Source organism: Bufo gargarizans, chromosome 6 (genome assembly GCF_014858855.1).
Source record: "Bufo gargarizans isolate SCDJY-AF-19 chromosome 6, ASM1485885v1, whole genome shotgun sequence".
NCBI classification, from domain to species: domain Eukaryota; kingdom Metazoa; phylum Chordata; class Amphibia; order Anura; family Bufonidae; genus Bufo; species Bufo gargarizans.
Window position 1 is genome coordinate 307,785,813 of NC_058085.1, and position 17,781 is coordinate 307,803,593.

General features: G+C 43.2%; 1 protein-coding gene across 1 annotated transcript in view; it reads right to left on the reverse strand.

The window, feature by feature from the left end:
- The window catches only part of RNLS (renalase, FAD dependent amine oxidase), a 184,133-nt gene that overhangs the window by 141,840 nt on the left and 24,512 nt on the right, over window positions 1-17,781 (reverse strand). The window lies entirely within an intron of this gene.

A 17,781-nucleotide genomic window follows, 5' to 3' on the forward strand; every position in this document is an offset into this window, starting at 1 on the left:
CTGTTAGGACCAGAAGAAAGATTACTGCAAGTTGTTGTCTGCTTTAGACAATCTTTGTTTGTTAGAAGTATTAAAGGTGTTGCCCCATTACAACAACGAAATGTATGATCAGCGGAAGATCGGCCACTTGGGCCCCCATTGATCACAAGAACAGAGACCCATGTTACCCTGTTTGAATAGTGCGGTGGACATGCATGCACATTCTGCTCTATGGAGTTGACGAAGATAGATAGGGCACTAGTACTCAACTATCTCTGGCAGTCCTATACAGTTGAAGGAAGTGGCGGAAACACATGAGTGTCTGCTGCTCTATTCAAAACAGGGAAACATGGGCCTCCATTCTCATGATCAGCGGGGGCCCCAGTGGTCAGACTCCTGCAGATTAGACATTTTTCTATCCTGTGGATAGGGAATAAGTTGTTTTAATGGGGCAACCCCTTTAAAGGTGATCACAGGGAATCCTGCTATTGCTACTGCCTCTGATCAGTTGTAATTTGTAGGGAAACCTACAGCAAATATTCAGTTCCCCTGCAGTGTTACATGAGGGAAAGTGACGATTAAAGGCTATGTACACCGTTGGGGGCAATTTTTTTATTATTGCACTGTACTCATTTTGAGCTAAAAATAATTTTTTTTATTGGCCTTTATTAGTGTTGAGCGAGCATGCTCGGCCGAACACCAGTTCGACTCGAGCATCGCGATGCTCGGCACATCGCAGTGTTCGGCCGAATACCGCGTGTGCTCGAGAGTGATGCTCGAGTCTCCTCCCCGCACGTTTGTTGGCTGCTCAGCCAATAAGCATGCAGGTAAGTACTGCCACTCACTGTAATGCCATAGCCATGTTAGTTACTGGCATTACAGCGATTGGCTGGCCGGAACGCATCATCTATAAAGCACCCGATGACACGTGGTTCGGCTCATTCTTAGTCAGGGAGAGCTGTGCTGTAGAAGGGACAGATAGTATAGGGAATTTAATAAAAAAATAAATTGTTAGGCCGTGTTGGTGTTAGAGACCCAAAAGTCATTTTAAGGGCTATTGTTGTATCTGGCAGCAATATATATTTTTAGCGCAAACTGCGCTAAATAGCTTTCAATTGTTTGGCGCTACATCTCCTGTGTAACGTGTGCACAGCCTAAACATATCTGTGACATCCAGAGTACTTTTTCCGTAGACGGTGTCCGCTGCGGCCAGTTACATTACCTGCGCTATATCTCCTGTATAACGTTTGCGCATCCTAAAAATATCTGTGACATTAAGTGCACTTTTTCCGTAGATGGTGTCCACTGCAGACAGTTACATTACCTGCACTATATCTCCTGTATAACGTGTGCACATACTAAAAATATCTGTGACATCCAGTGTACTTTTTCCGCAGACGCTGCAGACAGCGACACTACCTGCGCTACATCTCCTGTATAACGTTTGCGCATCCTTAAAATATCTGTGACATCCAGTGTACTTTTTCCGTATACGAAGCAGACAGTGAAATTACCTGCGCTACATTTCCTGTATAACGTTTCGGCATCCCAAATATCTGTGACATTGACTGTAATTTTTTCTGAGCCGCTGTTGACAGCAGCGCCATTACCTGTGGTACCTCTCCTGTATAACATTTCGGCAACCAAAATATCAGTGACATTGACTGTGATTTTTTTGCACATACACTTAAAAAAAACTGCGCTACTTTACGTGTGACATACTTGCAAGCATATATGCCATTTAATATGATGAAGGCGAGCAGTAAGGGATGGGGAAGTGGCCTTGCTGCTGATGGAGTATGCAGAGGCCGTGGCCCTGGGAGCAGTGAAACTGTGCCTGCTGGCCGAGCATAAGAAACACACTCATCCACAATACCTAGCTTCATGTCCCAGGTTGCAGGGCAGTGCAGGACACCACTCTCGAAGTCAGACCAGTGCGACCAGGTGGTCGGTTAGATTGCAGCAGATAATGCTTCCAGTCGCTTAAGCACCACCCTGTCTTCCACAAAGTCCAGTCTCAGTAGCCAAGAGTCTGGTTAACAGAATCCTCGCCCTTATCCTCCTTCCTCCCACCATGGAGAGCCTTTGCAAACAAGTGATCCCACACTCTTTTCATCGCCATTCCTTAATTTTGGTATCTTGCCAAGCCGCTTGAGGAGGGACATGAGGAGATCTTGTGCCCTGATTCCCAAACTCTTGAGCATCCACAATCAGAAGAAGATGGCGGTGGAGAACGGCAATTAGTGTTGATGATGATGATGAGACACAGTTGCTAATAAGTCAACGGCAATTAGTGTCTCAAGAGGTTGATGAGGTGGATGAGACATAGTTGTCAATAAGTGAGGTTGTTGTTAGGTCAAAAAGTCAGGAGGATGACCAGAGTGAGGAAGTGGAAGAGGAGGTGGTGGATGATGAAATCACTGACCCAACCTGGGAAGGTGACAAGCCGAGCAAGGACAGCAGTACAGAGGGGGAGGGATCCGCAGCACCGCAACAGGCTGGAAGATGCAGTGGGGTGGCAAAAAGGAGAAGGGAGGCCACACCTAACAGGCCCGCAACTGTTCCCCGGAGCACCCCCTTGCGGAAATCTCCCTTGCCAAGGTGTTCTGCAGTCTGGCGCTTTTTGGATGAAACTGCGGACGATAAAAGAACTGCCATTTGCAACCTTTGCCGTACCAAAATGAGCAGGGGCGTAAACACTAGCAACCTCACCACCACCAGCATGATCCGCCACATAGCTTCAAAGCACCCTAATAGGTGGGCCAAACGCCTGGGTTCACAATCCTGTGTTACGTGCTGGCCAATCCCCTGTTCAAGACACAGGCCCGTATGCCTACCTCCCTGCACCTAAACCTTCGCAAGCACGATCAGCTAGCACATCCACTTCTGTGTGCCAGCGCAGCATACAGATGTCCAAACCCTAGGCCTTAGAATGAAAGCGCAAATACCCAGCCACCCACCCACAGGCCATAGCACTAAATGCGCACCTTTCCAAATTGCTGGCCCTGGAATTGTTGACATTTAGGTTTGTAGACACAGAGGCTTTCCGCAGCCTGATGGCGGCCGTCTGTCGTTACTCAGTCCACAGCCGCCACTATTTTGCCAGGTGTGTCGTCCCCGCCTTACACCAGAATGTGTCCCGTAACATCACCCGTGCCCTGACCAACTCAGTTTTTGGGAAGGTCCACTTAACTACTGACACATGGACAAGTGCTTGTGGCCAGGGACGCTACATTTACCTGACGGCACACTGGCTGAACGTTGTGGAAGCCGGAAGCGAGTCGTACCCTGGGATGGCACATGTGCTACCAACGTCAAGGATTGCGGGCCCTACTTCCATCAGGATTTCCGCCACCACCTACATTAGTGGCTGCAACCCCCCTTCTCCTCCTTCACCTCCTCCTCTACTTCCACCTCTGAATTGTCATCTTGCAGCACCAGTCAGCCACATCAGTCAGTAGCTGGAAGCAGTGTAGCACTGCAGTGGGGAAGTGGCAACAGGCCGTGCTGAAACTTATTTGTTTAGGTGATAAACAGCACACCGCCGCAGAGCTGTGGCAGGGTATAAGGGACCAGACTGAGCTGTGGCTCTCGCCACTCAACCTAGAACCAGGCATGGTTGTGTCTGATAATGACCGTAACTTGGTGGCGGCTTTGGAGCTCTGCAAGCTCATACACATACCATGCCTGGCCCACGTCTTAAACTTAGTGGTTCAGCGGTTTCTCAAAACCTACCCAATGTCTAATAAAGGGTGTATTGGAATGCCGCTTCCTTGTCATTTTTGGCAGCCCTTTCACTTATTGCATAGGCTTTATGAGTGTAGGAGTCCAACTACCTCAACAATTGTACCAAAATGTGAATGAGGCCCTCCTTTATGTGATATACAGGTTGTATCGGAGTGCCTCTTCTTTGTAATTTTTGGCAGCACTTGCACTTTATATACACTTTATATACTCTAAAATTGATTTTATCTTCGGTTTTGTGCGTATTATTGTCAGTCTGTAAAAGTGGCGTACTATCTTGACAACATCATTTCCAGCAGCAACCTGGTCAAAGATGCATCCAGACATCCTCCCCATGCTGTTCCCGAACCATTTCAGTGGTGTTTCCATCAATTTCTGACCTTTTTATGTGAATCAGACACCCTCCCCTCTTCAGAGCAGGGGGTGCCTGGTTTAATGCTCGGGTTCTCCCATTGACTTCCATTGTGCTCGGTAGAGCACACGAGCATCTCGAGGTGATTTACTCAAACACCTGACCACTTTGGTGCTCTATCAACACTAGTCTTTATTCAAAATATGGAATCCTTTTTTCTATACATTGCCGACATGCTGTAGTAGCACCCTTTGGATTTTCTGTCTTTTCCATCATCTGGGGAGCAGAAGGACTCCTTATCTCTGCTCTTTTCCCTTATAAACACACATTATAGCTCAGTTCTTATCTTACAGATAAGGATGTGGCTTAAATAAGTGATTATGATGACCTCTCAGTAGTTTAGAGATAAAGTTTCATAGATGACCAACACAAAGTGAAAGTAAAAGTACCGGTCACACAGCTAGAAAAACTGTTAACCCTTTGTGAGAGAAGAACTCAATATTTTTTATAAAGGCCAATTGAAAAATATGATTTTTAGCCAAAAATGATTAACATGTAATCATAAACAAGGTGTACATACCATTTAACTCCAATGGACTGTCTCTGTAATGCATGGACAAGTAAGGTTACGGCCACACGGTCAGGTTTCCTGATGCAGATTTCAGGAGAGAAAGTATAAAGGGCAGATACAACTTATCATCTATTTGAATTCACTCCTGGTTTTGGCATCCAAAACTGCATGCAGAAAGCGGACAGTGTGGCCATACCCTTAGGCCTTCGGAATGAGAGACCCATGAAGCTGGTGTCACATACAGCTAATGTGCTTGTGCAGCCAATTGACCTGGTTTTGCAATTCAGTTTCCAAAGCCCCAGGACCGGATGGATTCACTGGGGAATTCTTTAAAGCTCTTGTACTCCAAATATCCCCTGTTTTATTAGAATTATTTAATGGGGTATTCCAGGGCCGTATGAAATTAGATAATGATAATATGTCATATATCAAGTTGCTCCCCAAACCAGGGAAGGACCCCTTGTCCCCGGGTTCTTACCGGCCCATCTCGCTAATAAATGTGGACGCGAAATTGATGGCCAAGATTGTGGCCGATCGGTTAGCTGTATTTCTTCCCCAGTTAATAGGAAGGGAACAGGTAGGATTTGTGAAAGGCAGGTCAGCAGTAACGAACATAAGGACTGTTTTGACGGTTCAAGATCGGGTCCAGAATCTCCCAGTTGAGGGGGAACTTCCAGCCATGCTCACCCTGGATGCGGAAAAGGCATTTGACAATGTAAGGTTGGCATGGCTGGGAGCAGTACTGGATAAGATGGGATTCCGGGGGGCTTTCAGGACATATGTGTCTCAAATGTACCAGAATCCGAGAGCGAGGGTTTATACCCAAGGTTTTCTATCTAAACCCTTTCAGCTTCAAAAAGGCACTCGACAGGGGTGTCCGCTATCCCCTCTCCTGTTTAACTTAGCATTAGAACCGCTCGCCAGAGGATTGTGTGACTCCAGTGTCTTTGAAGGTATCAAGGTTGGGGGATGTCAGGCAAAGGCGGCTTTGTTCGCTGATGACATAATTCTATTTCTTGCTCGCCCAAAACAACATCTGGGGAGGGTTATGGACCTGCTAAGTGAATTTGGGAAATACTCTGGCTACGCGTGGGACCCTTCAAGCTCACAGCGTGGTACTTACAGGAGGATCTGAAGGACCAGCTGGGGGATTTGAAAGTGTGAAGGCTTAAATGAAGGGTTTTACAAGAATAAAGAAATGGTTGGGAAGATTATCAGTAGTACAGGTAGCTGGACGTTCAAAGTAGCCGAGACGTTCAGGATGGACAAAAGAGGGATCGGGTGGGGGAATGTATAGGGGGGGAAGAAAAGGGTAATGTTAATATAGGATTGAATGTATAGCAGGTATCTATTTTGTGGGTATGTTATCCGCAATATGAACATGCTAAAGGTTAACTTTTATTAAAGTTGAGTATTTTGGTTATCGGGGGGAGGGGGAAGGAGAACGGGGGGGGGGGAATGAAAAAAAATTGGGAAATGTACTTGCGAGTCACGCATAGACTGACAGTTTAATATGATGTCCTTGTACTGACATTTATTTATGCCGATTCTCATCAAATGGCCTTGTGTGCAGTATGCATGTACTTCATTTTCATTTATTTTCAAAATAAAAGATTATATAAAAAAAAAAAAAAAACGGCATCTGATGCGTACAATGACGGGGGCAGCGCTATCGCTGCACCCTGTCATTGCACCAGCTACTTAGAAAAAAAAGTTATTCGTCACAAAGCGAATGTTTTTGTAAAATTCGGCAAATCAAGCCGAATCTAACTTTTCAGAAATTTGCTCATCTATACTGTCAACCAATGCCAACCATACCTTACTGTACTGGAATGTATGGCCACAAGAATGAAATACAACACATTACAATGCATAACCCCAGGTCTGGGGTACTGTACTTGTACACAATAATATTACTGCTGTGTGAGGTATGCCATTACACTTACACTATAGAGTGTAGTCTACCATGGCATAATAACGCACACTAGAATATCATTGCTCTGGGAGCATGCCTCATTTGCCTGTGCTTTCCTTTGTCAGCTCCTCCCCTGTGATGTATTAATTTTAGCGTGAGCTACCATAGTAAGGGCTCATGCACACAAACTTTTCTTTTTTCAGTGTCCGTTCCGTTTTTTGGGGGGACCATATGTGGAACCATTCATTTCACTGTTTAGTCCGTGTGCATTCTGTTTCCGTATGTCCATTCTGCAAAAAAATAGAACATGTCCTATTATTGTCCGTATTACGGACAAGGATAGGACTGTTCTATTAGGGGCCAGCTGTTCCGTTCCGCAAAATACGTAATGCACACAGACATCATCCGTATTTTTTTGCGGTTCTGTTTTTTTTTGCGGACTGCAAAATACATATGGTCGTGTGCATGAGCCCTAAGAGGGAGAGACTACACATTGCTGAAGACTCGGGACATTTATCAAAACTCGTGTAAAGGAAAACTGGTTTAGTTGCCCATAGCAACCAATCAGATTTCAACTTTTATTTTTCAGAGCTCCTTTGGAAAATGAAAGGCGAAATGTGATTGGTTGCTATGGGAAACTAAGCCAGTTTTCCTTTACACTAGATTTAATAAATCTCCCCGTGTATACAGCTGTAAGACCGTACGCTAGAATAGCACCGATATTTTATTTTTTACAAAAGAAACCATTTAACCCATAGAGGACCCATGCCGTACATGTACGGCACAGATGTCCGTGACTTAAGGACCAGTGCCGTACATGCACGGCATTGTGATCGGGCGGGTGCAGGATATGCGCCCGCCTGATCCGCGGCAGGGGTCCGGAAGTCACTGATAGCCAGACCCCTGCTGTATGCGTCGGCATCAGTGAAATCACCGATGCCAGCGCATTAACCCTTGATGTGCCGCGGTCAGCGCTCACCGCGGCACATGCGATGTCCTTGCGGGTATCGAAGCTTCCATCGGGTCCCCGTGCTACTGTGACGGGGACGGGGACCCGCATCACAATTCAGAAGTATTGTGATGCATTGTAAAGGGGATCAGACCCCCAAAAGTTGAAGTCCCAGAGCGGGACAAAAAAAAAAGGGTAAAAAAAGTTACAAAAATAATGTTTTACAAAAACAAAATGAAAAGTTTCAAGTAAAAAAAAAAAAAAAAAAAAAGTGTCCTTTTTTCCAAAATAAAGTTAAAAAAAAAATAGTTAAAAATATTGAAAAAAAGAAAAGACAAATTGTGTATTGCCGAGTCCGTATCAACCGGCTCTATAAAAATATCACATGAACTAACCCCTAAAATGAACAACGTCAAAATAGTCAACTTACATCACTAAAAGTGCAACACCAAGCGATCAAACAGGCGTATGCCCCCCAAAATAGTACCAATCTAACAGTCACCTCATCCTGCAAAAAATTAGCCCCTAACTAAGACAATCTCCCAAAAAATTAAAAAAAACTATGGCTCTCAGACTATGGAGACACTAAAACATGATTTTGTTCATTTAAAAAATGCTGTTATTGTGTAAAACTGAAATATATATAAAAAAGTATACATATTAGGTATCGCCGCATCCGTAACAACCTGCTCTATAAAAATACCACATGACCTAACCCCTCACCGTAAAAAACAAAACAAAAAAAAAAGATGTAAAAAAAAAAAGCTATTTTTGGTCACCTTACATCACAAAAAGTGTAATAGCAAGCGATCAAAAAGTCATATGCACCCCAAAATAGTGCCAATCAAGACAGTCGCCCAAAAAAAAAAAAAAAAAACTACGGCTTTCAGAATGTGGAGACACTTAAAAAATTATAATAATAAAAAAAATGCTTTATTATGTAAAACTGAAACAAACAACCATATTTGGTATTGTCACGTCCGTAACAACCTGCTCTATAAAAATAGCACATGATCTAACCTGTCAGATGAACGTTGTAAATAACAAAAAATAAAAACAGTGCCAACACAGCTATTTTTTGTAACCTTGCCTCACAAAAAGTGTAATATAGAGCAACCAAAAGCTGCGCTAGGCGAGCAAGCGTGCGGACGCACGCTGATGACGTGCGCACCCCCCTTTCGGTTGGAGCCCTGATGCTGCCAAGATTTCTGCTTTGAGGCTGCCGGGGATGCCGCCGGGAATCAAGCTCTACTTTAGCTCCTAGCTCCTGCTCTATACCAGCTCCTGGAACCCGCTCCACATCAACCCCTGAGATGGTGCCGGCTAAGAAGTCAGCTGATGCCATTTGATGTCGGCTGGATATCGCTTGGCCCGCTGCTCGGCTCTCTCTCCTCTGGCCGTCCACTAACTGCCCTAAGCTGGGATCCTGCTGCCGGAGGGTCATCACCCCACTGGTGTGGGCGGTAAGCACTTGAGGGGTCCCCTCTGATAAATCCATAGGACGGTGTGGTGAAAGTGGGGGGTTGTTTGGAGGAACATCCCCCTCTTCCCCCTGGAACTTTGGGCAGGGTGGTGTGGCTTGGTCGCCCTGCCATATCTGCAACGGAACAGTGTAACCCTAACTGGATTCAAAAGTTAGGGAGTGGGGTCCGGGGTGGAGGGACAGAGGGGATGAGAACAACAGTTTCTAAATAATAGAAAGATAACAATAGACAATTCAGAGGAGCTCACCAGCAACCTACTGGAGCCCAGTCTTTCAGATACCAGCTGAAAACCAAAAAATACTGAAACACAATTAGACTGGCTCACAGTATTTTTGCATTTATTACACTTAATAAAAATCACAATTATTTACTGTTGTAATTGTAAAATAATAAAATTAATTGCCCACTAAATGTAAAACATATCCTAGTAGTATATCAAAATAGCATAAATATATGGGTATCTTTGATGCGGAGCTCACGCATATACCCAACTAACAGGAGTACTCCAAAGGGATAATAGGACCACTTGATTATACTGTGTGGTGTCGGTCAATAGCGCATTGAATCCATACTTTGACAATGTTCAGATAGTTATAAAATGACTTGCCAAATGTTCAACATACAAATCGGTAAGAAGATATCCACCCTGCGGTCCACGGAATGTTCTTATAATATCCGGGGGGTACTTTGTACTTATTCTCGTAGCGGTATCTGCTGACTACCTCCTGCCACGAGGTAGTATCACCGCTTCTCCTTCTCGGCGTCTCACGTGACCTGACCTGTAGATGGTTCACTTGGTCGGTGATGACATCCACCTGCGCCAGCGGAGTAGCGGGAGTTCGTGTAGCAGAGCTATACCAGTACGGGGTTCGACTCCCCTTCACAGGAACTGTTTAGATGGTAGTTGAATCAGTCCTCTTTAAAGATTAAGTCGCTGCCGTTGCCGCATGGATTTTTCTTGGGTGGTTCTAGATAATAAATAGCACGGATCCTTTTTTGTGCTTAGACAGAAATAGCGCACCACTGGCTGGGTCCTGTTCACACTGATTTATCCTAGACGCGTTTCAGAACCGTAGTTCCTTCCTCAGTAGGCAAATGTGAAATGCCTACTGAGGAAGGAACTACGGTTCTGAAACGCGTCTAGGATAAATCAGTGTGAACAGGACCCAGCCAGTGGTGCGCTATTTCTGTCTAAGCACAAAAAAGGATCCGTGCTATTTATTATCTAGAACCACCCAAGAGAAATCCATGCGGCAACGGCAGCGACTTAATCTTTAAAGAGGACTGATTCAACTACCATCTAAACAGTTCCTGTGAAGGGGAGTCGAACCCCGTACCGGTATAGCTCTGCTACACGAACTCCCGCTACTCCGCTGGCGCAGGTGGATGTCATCACCGACCAAGTGAACCATCTACAGGTCAGGTCACGTGAGACGCCGAGAAGGAGAAGCGGTGATACTACCTCGTGGCAGGAGGTAGTCAGCAGATACCGCTACGAGAATAAGTACAAAGTACCCCCCGGATATTATAAGAACATTCCGTGGACCGCAGGGTGGATATCTTCTTACCGATTGGTATGTTGAACATTTGGCAAGTCATTTTATAACTATCTGAACATTGTCAAAGTATGGATTCAATGCGCTATTGACCGACACCACACAGTATAATCAAGTGGTCCTATTATCCCTTTGGAGTACTCCTGTTAGTTGGGTATATGCGTGAGCTCCGCATCAAAGATACCCATATATTTATGCTATTTTGATATACTACTAGGATATGTTTTACATTTAGTGGGCAATTAATTTTATTAATTTTATTATTTTACAATTACAACAGTAAATAATTGTGATTTTTATTAAGTGTAATAAATGCAAAAATACTGTGAGCCAGTCTAATTGTGTTTCAGTTTCTAAATAATAACAATACTGGTGGAATCTATGTATCCCCCCCCCCCCCCCCCTCAAGGAGAAAGAAGGAAAAAATGGGGGGGGGGGGGGAAACACAAGCTGGCATCTGGGTGCTAGACCACGATAGAGGTTGAGAATTGGGCTACAAAGATTATTAGAGGGAGGGCAGCGGGTCCAGAATTTGTTCGGCCGGAAGAACATAACAACAAAAGAGGAAAAAAAATAAAAATAATAATAATAATAATGAAAAAATAAGCCGAAGCAGCCTGAACCCCAAGTTTACTGGCCGTTTGCTACAAAGGACATATAGCTAATTTGCCCCGAGGTTAATTGCCCATGGTTGGGACGGTAGGGAATTTGCAATCAGTACAGCATGCAAGTACCCCTAGGGTAATTTACTTATACAAGGAGAAATGGTGACTGGTGACTGTGAGTAAACAGTAACTAATTCAAATAACATAAATAACCAAGAGACTGTTTCTAATATCTATGAATATACAACTTGCAACTGCTGCTGTTACTAATTAACTGCCGAGCTCTTGTTTACCTAACTGTACTGTATTTCTAACAACCATAGATAGTCAGTGAGACAGTTAATGCATATTTGTTTGTGGATATAAGAAAAATTGCTGATTTTAGTATAGTAGATGGTGTTACTGCCTTATTGGCTGTCGATGCTATTAATTGTAGACCTTTTAGTTAAGTAACCGCTACTATATTATTAACAGTAAAGATGGACTGCTAATTGATAACTGACTGGGAATATAAGATAATTGCTGTTATATGTGCATGTGATAGATATTGCCTTATGTGAACTGTCCCCCCTGTGGTTCTATATTGATAGAGTACCTGGGCTAGTCTGGGGAGGAGGAAAGGTGGTTAGAGGCGAAGCGGGGCAATGGCGAGACAGGGTACAGGGAAAAAGGCAAAGGGCCAACTGGAGTTGAACACCACGGTTTCCCCAGTGCCTAAAAGGAATGAGAAATCTAAACAGTTACTTCTGACTAGCATGCGTGGACTTAGCCCTATAAAGAAAAAAAAAGGCGATGGGTTGATGGACCAGGAGGGGGAGAGGCTTTCAGTCTGGGGAGAGAAGCGGTGGCCAGACTGATGAGGCAGAACAGGTTTGGAACAGGCTCCTAGCCTGCAAGATATATTTCAGGAAAAAAAAAATACAATATGGCGATACAGGACCTCTCTCTCCAGACTGGAAATATTAGAGAAACGGTTGGTCTCCTCAGGTCGGATTTACAAAACTACAAAGATAGATTGATAGAAGTAGAGAAAAGAACATCGGAAGTGGAGGATACAGTGCAGACAGTGGTTAAAGAGAAAAATATGCTAATGGTAGAAAATAATGAAATAAAATATAAATTAACACAGTTGGAAAATAGGGCCAGGAGGTCAACTTTGAGATGTCTGGGGATTCCAGAGGGAGTAGAGGGGCAGGACCCTCGTATTTTCATACAATACTGGCTGAGGGAACAACTGGGTCAGAACATCTCGGAACATAAAAGTTTTGTGGAGAGCGCCTACAGAGTGCCGGCAAAGATACCTCCTCCAGGTACAAGACCGAGGGTAATGATTTTGAATCTGCTCTAGCAAGAAGGAAAGGGAGGTTGTACTATGTGGGTACAACAGTTATGATATTTCCTGATTACGCAAAAGAAACGGTAAATAAAAGAAGCCGGTTTATGGATGTGAAAAAAATACTGCGGTCGAAGAACGTCAAATACTCAATGAGGTTTTACGCTAAGCTGAGAAATGAATAGGAAAGTAAATTTTGGTTCTTTGAGACAGCAGAGGCGGCGGGAGAATGTGTTAAGGAAAAGATAAAGGATTGAGCGGGTGGCGGGGTTGTACGGGGGACTGTAAGGGGGAATGCTAGTTTAGAGAACCAGGACTTAGGTTTCCTGGATCAATAGTGAGGGATGGGTGGGGTTTGTCGGTTGCTTTTTTTTTTTTCTTTCTTCTTTCTTTCTTTCTTTTAGCCATTCCCCATTGCCCCTCTCCTCTATCCCCGTTGTGCCATTCCCCTGTTTTTCCAGTTCCAATATTTTTGATCCTCTTATAATAAAGAGGACCCGTCATACTCAGGCTATGGATAGGATTATGAACAAAAAACATGAGAATTATCTCATGGAATATTAAGGGGTTGAGTAGGGGTTCCAAGAGAGTAGCGGTCTTTGATGCAATACATAGATCTCTCCCCGCAATAGTTTGTCTGCAGGAAACACACCTGACGAAGGAGACTAGGGAGGGGATAGGTAGACCATGGATGCAATATGCAGTAAGCATATTAATACATCGGGATATAGATATAAAAATAGTGAAAGCTATTGTAGATAAAGAGGGTTGCTATGTCCTGTTGGATTGTATATTGGAAGGTAGAGCGTGGCTAATAGCAAGTGTGTATATACCGCCACCCTTTAAAATCGACGTCCTATTAAAAATTTATGATATTGCACTTAAGGCAGGGGATAAATCACTGTTGGTGGTTGGGAATTTTAATAATGTTATGGATGCAAGAGTAGATAGATGCAAATTGGGGAATAAACAGGGCCCCTGTATGGGATCCAAGTTAAAAAATATCACTAAAGAGATGGGCTGGATAGTCATTTGGAGGGTTATGCACCTTAATTCACAGACATATTCGTGTTTTTCAAAGACTCACAGGAGTCTATCACGGATAGATTTAGTTTTCACAAATGAGAAAGGTTCACTGGAAATTGAAGGGGTGAAATATGGACTACGAGGTGTTTCGGATCATAATACAATTAATATAAATATAAAAAAAAAAGAGGAATGAATATAAGTATAGGATGGATAAATATGATGGATACACACGATAAGATCCTGCGAGAGATAAGAGAGTTATTTGAGATGAACGATGGATCAACAACAGTTAATATAATATGGGAGGCTGCCAAGGCCTTTATTAAAGGGGTTATTACAAAGTATACAGGGTTATACAAGAAAGGAATAAGGGAGAAAATAACAAAATTAGAAGTCGAGGCAGAAAAAAAATGAAAAAAACTATATTGCAAATCCTACAGATCAAAACGATACTTCTTGGATAGAGAAGGCCTCGGCACTAAAGGATGAATTGTTCCTATTGGCAGAACAACAAAAAGAAAACTATGTAAGGGATAACTATATCCATGCACATATCCCTGGGAAAAAACTAGCGGCCTTGGTAGCAACCCAAACAAAAAAAGAATAAGTATATCCATTGTATAATGGATGAAACGGGACGTAAAAATACTGAGCAAACAGCTAGAATAGAGCTTCTCCAAAAATACTTTGCCGATATATACAGAAGTAAGTTAAATAAAAATTTTGAGAAAATACAACAGTTTTTGGATTAAATTACTATCTCGAGGTTAACAACTGATCAATGTAAGTCTCTGGAAGCTCCCTTAACCCCTTTAGAGGTGTACGAGATGCTAAATGGGATAGTAAAGAACAAGGCTCCCGGCATAGACGGCATTCCATTTGCTCAATATAAAGAAATATTAATTCCGAAACTATAGTCTGGGAGTCAGCGTAGCAGGTGGGAAAAATGCCAGATTCTATGCAGGAAGCCTTGATCACACTTATTCTAAAGCCAGGGAAGGACCCGGCCTTGATGGACTCATATCGCCCCATTTCACTGATTACTACAGATAACAAAATATTAGCTTGGCAAAGATCTTGGCAAATAGACTCAGGAAGGTGATCTCGGTGCTTGTGCATGAGGATTAGGCGAGATTCATGCTGGGCAAGACTACCACAGAGAATATTATGAGATATTTTGTGAACACCCAGTTTGAACCCACAAATTGCGGAGAACGGCTGATCGTAACTATACAGGTCCTTCTAAAAAAAATTGCATATTGTGATAAAGTTCATTATTTTCTGTAATGTACTGATAAACATTAGACTTTCATATATCTTAGATTCATTACACACCAACTGAAGTAGTTCAAGCCTTTTATTGTTTTAATATTGATGATTTTGGCATACAGCTCATGAAAACCCAAAATTCCTATCTAAAAAAATTAGCATATCATGAAAAGGTTCTCTAAACGAGCTATTAACCAAATCATCTGAATCAACTAATTAACTCTAAACACCTGCAAAAGATTCCTGAGGCTTTTAAAAACTCCCAGCCTGGTTCATTACTCAAAACCGCAATCATGGGTAAGACTGCCGACCTGACTGCTGTCCAGAAGGCCATCATTGACACCCTCAAGCAAGAGGGTAAGACACAGAAAGACATTTCTGAACGAATAGGCTGTTCCCAGAGTGCTGTATCAAGGCACCTCAGTGGGAAGTCTGTGGGAAGGAAAAAGTGTGGCAGAAAACGCTGCACAACGAGAAGAGGTGACCGGACCCTGAGGAAGATTGTGGAGAAGGACCGATTCCAGACCTTGGGGGACCTGTGGAAGCAGTGGACTGAGTCTGGAGTAGAAACATCCAGAGCCACCGTGTATAGGCGTGTGCTGGAAATGGGCTACAGGTGCCGCATTCCCCAGGTCAAGCCACTTTTGAACCAGAAACAGCGGCAGAAGCGCCTGACCTGGGCTACAGAGAAGCAGCACTGGACTGTTGCATGTCATTCGGAAATCAAGGTGCCAGAGTCTGGAGGAAGACTGGGGAGAGGGAAATGCCAAAATGCCTGAAGTCCAGTGTCAAGTACCCACAGTCAGTGATGGTCTGGGGTGCCATGTCAGCTGCTGGTGTTGGTCCACTGTGTTTTATCAAGGGCAGGGTCAATGCAACTAGCTATCAGGAGATTTTGGAGCACTTCATGCTTCCATCTGCTGAAAAGCTTTATGGAGATGAAGATTTCATTTTTCAGCACGACCTGGCACCTGCTTACAGTGCCAAAACCACTGGTAAATGGTTTACTGACCATGGTATTACTGTGCTCAATTGGCCTGCCAACTCTCCTGACCTGAACCCCATAGAGAATCTGTGGGATATTGGGAAGAGAAAGTTGAGAGACGCAAGACCCAACACTCTGGATGAGCTTAAGGCCGCTATCGAAGCATCCTGGGCCTCCATAACACTTCAGCAGTGCCACAGGCTGATTGCCTCCATGCCACGCCGCATTGAAGCAGTCATTTCTGTAAAAGGATTCCCGACCAAGTATTGAGTGCATAACTGAACATAATTATTTGAAGGTTGACTTTTTTTTGTATTAAAAACACTTTTCTTTTATTGGTTGGATGAAATATGCTAAATTTTTTAGATAGGAAATTTGGGTTTTCATGAGCTGTATGGCAAAATCATCAATATTAAAAATTAAAGGCTTGAACTACTTCAGTTGGTGTGTAATGAATCTAAAATATATGAAAGTCTAATGTTTATCAGTACATTACAGAAAATAATGAACTTTATCACAATATGCTAATTTTTTTAGAAGGACCTGTAGATGCCTCAAAGGCTTTTGACACTATAGAATGGCCCTTCCTAGTTAACACAATGAAAAAAAATGGGATTTGGGGATCGCTTTGTCACATGGGTAAAACTGTTGTATACGGAAATCTCTGCAAGGGTGATTGTAAATGGAGAATATTCAGATAGCGTAACAATCGGCAGGGGGGTTAGACAGGGATGTCCCCTGTCCCCTCTGCTCTTTGCCATAGCTATTGAACCGCTTGCAGACATGATTAGACAGGATCCGGGAATTGTGGGGTTCAGATACCGTACCCATGAGGAAAAAAATTGCCTTGTATGCGAATGATATCATGTTATTTGTGGGTTCACATGGATCAATAAACAGGATATTTCAGGTATTCGAACAATTTGGTAGACATGCAGGACTCAGTATAAACTGGTCTAAATCGGCATGCATTCCGATTGACCCGCTGAACGACTTTCGACCGGGCCAGTTGGAAATTAAGATGATGAATTAACCCGTTAAATATTTGGGAATTCAGATCACTTCGGATCCCAATGATTATGTTAGACTAGACTAAATGTGATCCCGAAAATCCAGGAAAAAAAGAAGAAAATAGGGGTATGGAAAAGATTGTACATGTCGATGGCAGACCGCATCTCGCTGGTTAAGATGTGTGTACTGCCCTCCCTGAATTACATTTTGTGGAATACACCTGTGATAATTCCTAAAAGATATTTTAAAACAATAGCTAGCTTATTGACTGATTTAATATGGCGAGGAAAAAAACCGAGGATAAAGGCACAGATACTGAGTATTCCGGAGAGGGAGGGTGGACTGTCTGTACCAGATTTGGAGCTCTTCTTTAGGGCAGGGATTATAAAAAATATGACAACATGGAGCAACTCGCAAAATTATAAAAATTTAATAGCAGGGATAAATAAAAGACTGGAGAAATACAATATTTTTCAGGTTATGGAAACAGGTATTCTTGCCCAACAGGGAGGTAAATATAGATCTTTGATTCTTTTGATGGCCAAGAGCTGGGAGTCGGTAAAGGAACTATGGTCCCAAACTGGGTTACATGTAGACACCATACTATGGGACAATACTAGCCTCATAGAGTTAGAATTAATCGAGCAGAAGATCTGGTGGAAATATGGGATATACAAATTGAGACAGGTATGGGAGGCGGGGGATATAATATCGTATGAAGAGTTAAAAAGGAAATATCCACTGAGAGAGATAGGGCTGATGTTCTATTACTTACAACTAAAACATGCATTGTATAAGGCGATAGGGAAGGGCGCACAAATAGCCACTTTGCCACAGCCGTTGGAAAATATTATTGAGTTAAGACCTGGCAAGAAATTGATCTCAAGAATATACCAATGGCTGTTGCATCAAAAAAATAACAGAAGAGCAATTGACAATTTAACTCATAAATGGCAGGGCACTGTGGAACCTGTGCGGGAAGACTTTTGGGACTCAGCC